The 9977-nt window shown below is 42.3% G+C and overlaps 1 protein-coding gene across 1 annotated transcript in view; it reads left to right on the top strand.

Moving 5' to 3' along the window:
• The first annotated feature begins 1080 nt into the window (after positions 1–1080).
• LOC103457812 (forkhead box protein N3) overlaps positions 1081–9977 on the top strand; it is an 80407-nt gene continuing 71510 nt past the window's right edge. The window contains exon 1 of the mRNA XM_008398224.3: positions 1081–1536. The gene's annotated coding sequence lies outside the window, so the exon portion shown is untranslated. The remainder of the gene's footprint in view (positions 1537–9977) is intronic.

The following is a 9977-nucleotide window of genomic DNA, read 5'->3' as shown; positions in this document are numbered from 1 at the left end:
ATATTTTTAACAGTTTGAAGCAGGAAGTTTACATACACTGAATAAAATGACAGAGATGTGTTCTGACCATTGATATCGGCACCATTTACTAAATCTCTTCTTAACTCAGCTTGACTTATTTGACAGGACAACAAAGGTCAAGAAGGTAAAATAAAAAGTTGGAAATACAATTAGATCGCACGCGGAAGTCCGAATTTGGTATCAGAAAAACATTATGACATTGGGTTGTATGAAAAAAAACCCTCTTTTGATACCTTTTACCTGTTTCAGGTAAATACGCTCATGTACACACATGGCCTCCCACTAATAACAGGGGCAGGGAGACGCAGCCCGGACTCAGGTTTTTTGCAAGAAATGCAAAAAACCTGAGGGACTGTGACAATCCACAAGGAAACCTGTACTCATCTGGACACAAACGCCACTCAGAAGTAATTATTCCAAAACAGTAAAAAGACCTGCTACGCTTTCCAGGGATAAAGACCTGGATGCTGACCATGTGCTCTGTGGTCTGATGAAACTGAAATTGGACTATATGATGATAATGAGCAAGAGGAATTTTTTTATAGTTTGAAACTCAGACATATCCAAAAACTTTTCTAGAAATTTTCTAAGATTAATTTAAAACTTTCTGAGTTTTTACAGCAAATGTTCAACTTTTTTCTAGAAACTTTTTTCTAGAAAATTGACAAGGCTAATCTCAAAGTGTCTTAATTTTTTTCAAGTAAATTTCAACTTTTTAAACGGAGAAATTTCAACAAAAGTTTTTCAAGAAATTTTGTGAGACTCATCTCAAAATGTACAAGTTTTTTCTAGAAAATTTCTGAGAATTTACTCATTTTTTTCGTATCTAATACGGCCCTAATACGCCGTCAGAGTCCTGTTTCATTTAATGTTAGACAGTGAACAAAATATATTAAATATTTTATTAGATGTCTGTATATAGCACGCATCGTCACAGCTAACATACCCATCATGTTTAAATCAATTTTGGACAAACAATAGACGATCTTTGGCTAAAGCTTCTGTATACAATGGCATTCTTTCAGTGAACTCGACACTCTTTGGGACCCAGGGCGGCCTCCGGGGGAAGTCCTCAGCCGCTGGCGGGGCAAGGCAGGCAGGCAGAGCCCAGGAACACATCCACGCACGTCCACACACATACAGCCAAGCCGAGCTCCTCTCCGACAGAGGAGAGAGCGCACAGAGGGATAAACACAGGGAGACCAGAGGAACGCGGCAGCGGCTCTCGTGTGTCTGCTTTGTGTGTGCGCGCACGCGCGCTCGCTCGCTCGGTGCTCGAGACGACTAGCGGGGCGGAACATGGAGGGGATCGGGAAAAACGCTGGGAAGTGACCTCAAACCGAGGAGAAAATTGGGGGGAGGCAAACGGACGGAGAGAGCGAGAAGAAGGACGGACTGACAGACGGACAGCTCGGACGGAAAGGAGGAGAGGAAGAAAGAGAGAGAGGGAGAAGTCTGACAGAGGAGAAAGAAGAGTGGGGAAGGGGTTCACCTGGAACTCGCAAGGATTTTAAGGTGACTCCATTGGGCTTTTCATGGCCGTATGTAGCTGTTCTGAAGGTGTGTGTCGCTGACATGTGCTGCATGGCTCCGCACTTGGAAGGAAAAGTGTGGTGGGTTCGCCTTGTGTGTGTGTGTGTGTGTGTGTGTGTGTGTGTGTGTGTGTGTGCGCGTGAGTGAGTGAGTGAGTGTGCGCGCAGCGTCGGTTTACATTAGTGCGAGTTAGTTGTGGAGGTTGTTTTCCCTTACACGCGTGAAGGGAAAGGGTGCCAAAGTGAGCTGGAAGTGACCACTGTAAACTGGAGTGAAGGGATCAAAAGGAGTGGCTACTTTTTAGGGAACAGCTTGATCCCATTCCAACACACACGCACACACGCAGTCACACACTTCTCTGGTATGTTACTTTAAGTTGAGCAACAGTAAAGCAGAGTCCACTTTCACCCTCCCTTTAAAATTCCTCTCTCTCGCCATGTGTTTGCATCTAAGTGTGGACTTTTTCTCCCACAAGCCAGTGCACACTTGCAGGAAAAAAAAAACCCCCAGTACAGAGAAATCTTTTTTTTTTTTTTTTTTTTCCTGAGAGGCTTGATAAGTAGTAGCAGCTTCAGTCAATGTGTGTGTGTGTGGAGGTGAGATACTATGTATCTGTCTGTGTGTTTCTGTGTGATATACGGCAAACAGGTTGAGAGGAGGCAGATCTGATCAGACGCACAGCAACAGAGGAGAGAGCGTGGCACAGGCTGAGCAGCAGCACACTGGATTACACACACACACACACACCCAAGCTCTGGAGCCAGGAGAACAGCTGGGAGAAATGTGTGTGTGTGTATGCCCCAAAGCCTTTTCACTTTAATGCATGCGTCTGCCTTTACACGTGCAGCGCTGTTTGCTCTCATATTATCCTCCTGCCGCCATGTGAGCGTGCATGCGTCCAGCTGAGGCTGTGTAAATATGTAAGAGAAAAGGTGGTGGTGGTGTGTGTGTAGGGGGTGTTCGGTCATCTACTCAGACAGCCTGGACGACAAGGAGCTGGAATGCAGACAACGAGGTGGATGGAAAGAGAGGATGATGGAGATTTTTAGGATAGAAGAGGAAGGGAGGAAAAAAGAGGAGGCGGGAGGAGAGATGCTCTCTCCAGGAGTGCTCAGAGTGTCGCTCATTCATAATTCACCTCTATGGCAAACGTTCATTCACATATTGACCCCCCATGGCTGCGCTCACCGTCTTCCCTGTCTCTCAATGGACGCCCCCCTATGGCGAAATGTTCAGTTAGCCCTTCTTCTTTATCCTTTATCACTTTCTCAGACAGGCACCTCCATTTTAAATTTTTTTTATTTTATTTTGTTCGGCCGTTCCGGTTGTTCGATGCCAGCAGTTTTCCAGCGAGAGCCTCTTGTGTGAAATTGAATCGTGTAAATTGAATATTGAACTCAGACTCCACCCCTACACACAGATAATTGGTTTGGATGGATCAGTGGGTTAGTGCTCTCAGTACAGCTGTTTGACTGATTCCCTGAACCCCGGCTCAAACAGTCCATAATAGATCCATAATTCATGTGTGAATGAATTGAATCGTCTGTGTTTTGAATACGAGAGTCGAGACGGTTTCCTCGGACCTCCGGCTCATGGATTATTCAGCGTAAACGTCCCAAAATGGCTGTGTTTTTTTTTTTTCTTCTTTTAATTTGTTTTGTTTTTTAATATTTCTTGTTGTGCTACTGAGGGCCTGCCTGGGAGCTGCACAATCATCACCCACCGCTGAGATTTGGTCAGCTGTGGCTGCCGGCCATATGGTGGTTGAGTCTAAAACGCAATGTCAGGTGAAAGCGTGCAGCCATGTACCCATGGTACATTTAGTTCTGAAAGGTAAACGTTCCACTAAACATTACCGTATCAGCAAAACTGATAAAAATATCCTGACCTCTTAAGTTGTTGGGGGATGATGGAGTGTATTTACTCGGTGAAAAGAGGACAACGTGCGTTGTGCGTCTCGCATGGGAAGGCGGCATTTGTTACAAGCCGGTCCTATTTTTACGGAGCAGCAGGCAGGTAGGGAGCGCTGAGCAGGTACATGCCTATTTGGGTATGCTTCCAGAAAAAAACAGTAATTTAGTTCATTTGAATTGATTTATACTCACAGTAGTAGCGATCATTTTAAGTGCCTTTATTTGGCCCTAACTCAGTACTAGAGATGCATTGATCTGCTTTTTGACAGATTTCTAGCTGCCAATTTTTATGAAGTTTTGACATGCCGATATCAATTTGAACTCTCTTTAATTTTCAATAATAACTGCATTCAAAATACATTTTCTTACCTTTCTTATAGGAGTCTTATATTTTATATCATCAGAGGAGGCGACTTTACCGCATCAGTGGAGTTGTTTGAAAACACAATTTTACAGATTTAAAATAATTTTTTATCAACAAAAAGCTATTTTTAACGTGATCTGAAAATTCTAGTATATTTCTATGAAGCCAGCACTGGCATATATGCTCATTTATTACATCTGTCTTAACAACCTCAATGTGACCAATTGCTTTGGGGTAATTCATGATTTTAAGGAAATGTTGGAAACATTGCCAATATTTCTAAGTATCGCCTTGTATCAGGTGCACGGTTGACAAAAGCTCCCGGCTGGTACATTACAGCCAACTTAACAGCAAAGGATTCCAGTTGCCACTAAAACTGTCAAATTCAACGACTATATTGCCAGGACGTTTTAAAGCCAAGAGACTCGTTACCCACCTCAACCATTGTTGTCTTGTTAAGAGGGAGGATAACTTTTGAATTTGTTTTTTGTTCATGAAGTTGATAGTTTATCACACATTGTTTTGTTAGCCCACATAAACCCAAACAAAAAATGATTCTGTTGTGGTTGCTGTTTGGAGGGTTACCTAACAAACTTCAAACCTGGTTCTACAACTTTGGCCAGTCTGATTTTGTTTTACTTCTATGTAAAAGACCGAACAGTAGGCTTTAATATTCAGAATGTCAATCAATGACTAACTGAATTTGTCCCGAATGCACTACATTGTGGTAGAATCTCTTTTTCCAATAATGAGGAATTATATGATCAAGACGGCATGATTAAGAAAACACTTGATTGTTTTCCTCACTTTTCTTTCTCCTGTATACTTTTTTTTTTGCATGAGCATTTCATTCTCTTAACTCTATATGAAGGGGTTGGCATAAAGGCTTCACTAGCCTGCTCCACCTTTCTTGTGTGTTGGCATTGCAATGGTACAGACACACTCTCTGTTAACTCTGATGTTCATCATGCAGAAACCTCGCCGTGAATCTTTGGTGGACATGCAGGAAAGACGTATCCGACTGATTTGGAAACGTCAGATTCGACCACTGGCCTTCAGATGTTGCATTTAGTTCTGCATATTTTCCAGACTCTCTACACACAGATTCAACACATGCCAGTAGTAAGAGTGTGGCACTTCTGTCTCAGCAAAGTAGGTCACTTCCACTGACAACTATATAATTTCCACTGAATCAAAGAGCTCAAAATAGGTTATTTCTAATGAAGTAAACAGACTGTTGGTTAGCTTTACCGACTTAACCTGGTTTAGGTTGGGTTATGGTCACAGAAATCTGCTATATACCTAGAATACATAAATAATTGAGCATTTTTATATTGCTTAAGGGATTTTCCTTATCAAAATTGAAAAAAAAAAGAAGTATATTTTGTTACATTGCAACCAAAACTTTATACAATGTTGCATTTTAAAGGGTTCAGTATTATGTAAAATTAACTTTTTTTGAGCCATTCATCATTTTACTATGTTATTCTCTCATCAGAAACATACCTGCAGTGTTGCTTTGATTCTTTCAAGCATGTTTGAGAAATCCTTCAATCTCCATTGCAACCATTCTGCTGTGCAAAATGTCTGGGTGGACATGGCTCCGCCTTCAAGGATGAAACTCCTCCTCTGAGCTGCAGTTTCCGAACTTCCACCTCACAGAGCAGCCCTTCCCCTTTGAATTGCCCACTCAGCTCCTTCAGACTAGCCAGCAGCAATTAGCAAGCACCTGGTGGAACTGCACATCTGCTTAGATCATCAGTGAAATGCTGGTAAAAATGTGATGTGATGACTTCCCGAGAGCAGAGTTTCAGAAAGAGCCGGAGCTTCTTAATGAGAAATAGGCCCAATTCCAAAGGCGTTATAACAAGGTGAAGTTTCTTTCAAGTCATTTTTATAACAACCGAAGGTAACGTAGTTTCTCGATCCTTCTATAAAATGGCACTGTGTGGCTGGAAAACATAACTCCGCTCGTTTAATTAGGTGAATCAGAACGCTAACGCTGCACACTGACAGCCTAACGGGCTGTTGCTGAGTTTTTGAGCATTTAAAAATGCTCTCCTTGGATCCTAATAGGAGGTTGTAAACGCAACATTCAAGAAGCCTTTCCAAGCCAATAAACGGCTTGTCAAATTCAGCACGCTTCTCCTCAGCGCCGCCAAGTATTTGCTTTGCGCGTGTGCTGAGAAGAAGCCTCCTGTTTGTACAAACCTGACCAGTACACTGCAAACAAACAAGCAAAAGAGGTGAGCAGGAGGAAGAAGGTCAGATAAATATAAACTGGGAAGTAGAGCTTATGATATGGTTTCGTTGGATCTCACAGAACAGTTTATGCCGGTGTCATTGGAGCTCGCAGCTTTTTTTTATTTCTTTTAGCTCTTTAAAAGATTAGCAAGTACCTGGCTAATTATTGTGCTAAAGTTCATCTTCTGTCGTCCGTACTTTATATCAAGGTGTTAAAGTTGAGAACTAAAAGCAAATTCTTTCCAAAGGTAGCAGTGACCACTACTATTTGGCATGAGCCGAGAGGAAGGAGGGTTTAACGGAATGCTTTTCATCTGCAAGAATCCTCAGAGGCATGTAGGACGGAGTCAGGGTTCACAGTACTGCAGCCAAAGCCAACCTGAAGGGGGAAAAAAAAGTCAGCTTTATCTGGGCTGCTGTTCACATCAACCTGAGCACAGGCACAGCAGGAAGATTGTGTTACAGCCAGGGAAAGAGAGACAGACATTTCTTTATCGCCGCGCATTGAGTTGGTGGTAAAAAGGTCGGTGTGCGTCTAAATATAGGGGAAGGATATAGCGGTTAGGAAGGAAGCCTTGTGGCCTAAAATTCAGCTTTCAGAATCGTGGGGGGATTTCCCTCATGATTTTGGTTTACATGGGGAGGAATTTATTCATGCATAGGCAAATGTGGGACGTATGAAAAGTCTGAAATTTACTTACTACCTGTTTAGTCTGAAGGGTTTTGTTAACAGAATGCATTAATGCAGCTTGCAGCAGCTCTGTTTTTTCTCCAGGTGGTTCTGTTTATGTGTATCCATCCATTATTGGCGTAGTACAAAATAGGCAACATAGCTTTTGTGTTGGTTTGTCTGTTAGTTGCTGTCTTACGCAAAACCTTTTTTTTTTAACTAGCCAGTCATGTCTTGGAACTGGGGTTACTACAATCTATTTTCTCACTCTTAGATTCATCATTTATTATAAATGATGATTTTTCCCTCCATCAACATTCTCTACTCAATGAAATGTGATTACAATGGGTAAAGTAAAGGTAATTTGCACTAATTCACAACACACAGGCGATTTAACAGTCATTCTTTTAGGAAAAGTGGGACAAATTAGCTCAAGGACAACTTGCCCAACCTCAGAATGCCTTTAGCAGCTTCAGCAAAAACGTTAAGTGGGAAGTGTGTGTTTATATTGGTATGTTTTTTGTTTTTTTGTGTGTGTGTTTTGTCGTGTTCTTCAGCAGCCACTGGGTCCATTTCTTCAGCTGTTGAACTATTCAGACTTTACAGTCTCCTAACTACAGAAATACTTTCACACTTCAGATCACTTTGACCTTTTATAGCTCTGAGAACCCGGGTGGGTCAGACGCTCCATCCTTCATGTTTGTTTGGAAACGTTGACATAGACGGAGACGGTGGATGACTGGAGCCAGACTCTGCTGACTTAAAGGAGCAGACACACACACAAAACACACAAAGCACGCACACAGTATTATAACTGCAGGGATGGGACGCTCTAAACCAGCGGTGTCCAAACTTCCTGCTACATTGGCCACAATTCTCAGTTTAAAGTACATTTGCTCCACAACTAAAACATTTTTTTCTATTTAAAAGCACATAAAATAATTCTGTAAAAGAAAAAAGCTATATTTTACTGTAATAATGTAGTTGATTTCATGTTAAAGGGGATTTGTCAACCAGCATACATCAAAAACATAAAAAGGGTCTTACCTTTTTAAATAAAAAAGGAGAGGAAAAAGGACAGGAAAGTAGCTAATTGGAGTCAAAAATTTAGTGTTGTACCAAACAACTTCAATTTTAGTTTGTTAGAGGACAAAGATACCCTAAGACAATTACAAAACTTATATCCAATGTGCCAGCAAGTCAAATTTCAACCATTCTTGAGTGAAGCTTGGGGGGCCATGTAAATCCGTCTCGAGGGCCAACGTTTGGACGTCCCTGCTCTGCACATCAACCTTGATTAAAACTGTTGCTTACAACTTTTTAGAGATGCAAAACATAGAAGCTAAAATACCAAAACAAAACGCTGTGTCAGCCTAAAGTCTTGATGTGAACTGTTTATTGCAGTCAACTATTATTAGATTCAATTAAATCAATGAATCATGGCAGCTGTACAGGGAATTTGTTTAATTTATGAGAGGCGTGATTCAGCTGTTTGTGTAGCTTCGTCCACTACTTTTAGCTGTTCTGTCAGTTTGTATTTTACTATTTTGCAGAGATGCAATAAAATGTGGTGTAGTAATATCACTTGGTTTATCGTACTACACAAAAGTCATCTACTCCAGGTACATAAGACTGCTGGCAAAGTTGCAAGCATCTTCAGCTTTAGTTTCTCCAGGAGCAGCAAAAGAATAAACACTTTTTTTTAGGGCCCTGTTGGTAAGACTAGTTTAAGCTTTACTGTTATGCTCTTAACTGCTCTGATTGAACAAATGAAAGTTGTTTTTACATGTTTGACAAAGCTTGTGAGGATGCTGGTGTATTTAAGTGTGCTGTAGCAGTGCAGAGTTGTAAAATAAGTTTGTAGCTCAGTACATTGATGTCTTTGTTTAAAAAAAAAAATGTTGCAAGTCAATTCAGAGCTGCTGTTATGTATCGAATCGGTTTCAGCACATGCTAAACTTCAGGTATAAGTATCGGAAGTGAAAAAGGTGGATCGGTGCATCCTCCATTGTCTTCAATTGGCTGTTGTTCTGCGTTGAAGGGATGCTACTCGGATAGCGCCTCTCCGTCGTATCCTTCGTGTTACACAAGTGCACAAGCGTAAGCCCGCAATGACACATGCACACGGTTTCAGCCTCATGCAGAAAAAGACGTCAGCAGGAACAAAAATAGAGCTTATAAATGGGGGGGGAAAAAAGTGCTTTATGTTTTGCGAGGACTGATGTCATGTTTGGTCTAAATCCACGGCCGACGAATTAGGGGGCAGCTGCGGCGAGTATCTGCCTGCGCTGCGTTAGCTCACTTATCTGCTGTCTCTTTTGGCGCTTTCAGAGGCGCGCGGTTCAAGGAGTTGCACTTTGGATGTGTATGCTTTTGTGTGTGTATGTGGGTCTCTGTCGGCTTGTTTGTGTGTTTTCAGTGGTGGAGGCATGCACACTGTGACGCTGCTCCGGTTGCCACGCAACTCAGGAACGTGGGTGGAAGGATTTCCTGTCCTTAGGAAGCTGTGTTTATAAGGAGGGGGGGAGTGAGAGTGAGAGCGAGTGTGTGTGTGTTTAGATTTCAGTTTGCATTTCAGCTAAATATGCTTGAGTGCTTGTGTGAATTTAATGCGTTCTCTGCCTGAAGTAAAAGTGTTGCAGAAAGTCATGAAAGACACACACACACGGCATCCGCATAGAGATGGGGCTAAAAAGGCCTTTTCTTGTCCTTTTTGAGTTGCATAACTGCTGTTTGCAGAGCTTTGTCTCTATACGCCCCCCTCCCTACCACCACCGCCCACGCCCTCGCATCCACCCATGATGTCATCAGCACGCCACATTGCATGTCTCCTCTCGCACACGAGGCTCCAGTTCTGTCTCTCTGCCCTTCACGCAGTCACAGAGACGCACGCAGCAGCTGGCCTGTCCTGCAGCCGTTGGACCCCCTCTTATTACGTAATTGACACTGAGTGAATGGGATGACGTCAGCTTGGCTCTCGATGACTCTCTCTGGCTGGCTGCGGTGATGTCATGACTGGATGCAGCCAAAGACATTGAGAGTGTGTGAGAGTGTGTGTTGGCATGCAGAGTTGCATGGGGAGAACACAAGTCCCTTTAGAAATTATTTTTATATGGTAAAAAAAAATGGCTCAAATCCTCCCTCTCTTTTCTTTTGCCTGGAAGAGAAATAATTCCCCAACTGTTAGATGTTGTGTTCATGCTTAGACCTTTTGTATGTTTAGATGGTGGCT

This window comes from Poecilia reticulata, chromosome 21, assembly GCF_904066995.2.
Source record: "Poecilia reticulata chromosome 21, P_reticulata-male-v2, whole genome shotgun sequence".
NCBI lineage: Eukaryota > Metazoa > Chordata > Actinopteri > Cyprinodontiformes > Poeciliidae > Poecilia > Poecilia reticulata.
This window is presented reverse-complemented; position numbering and strand designations above follow the sequence as displayed.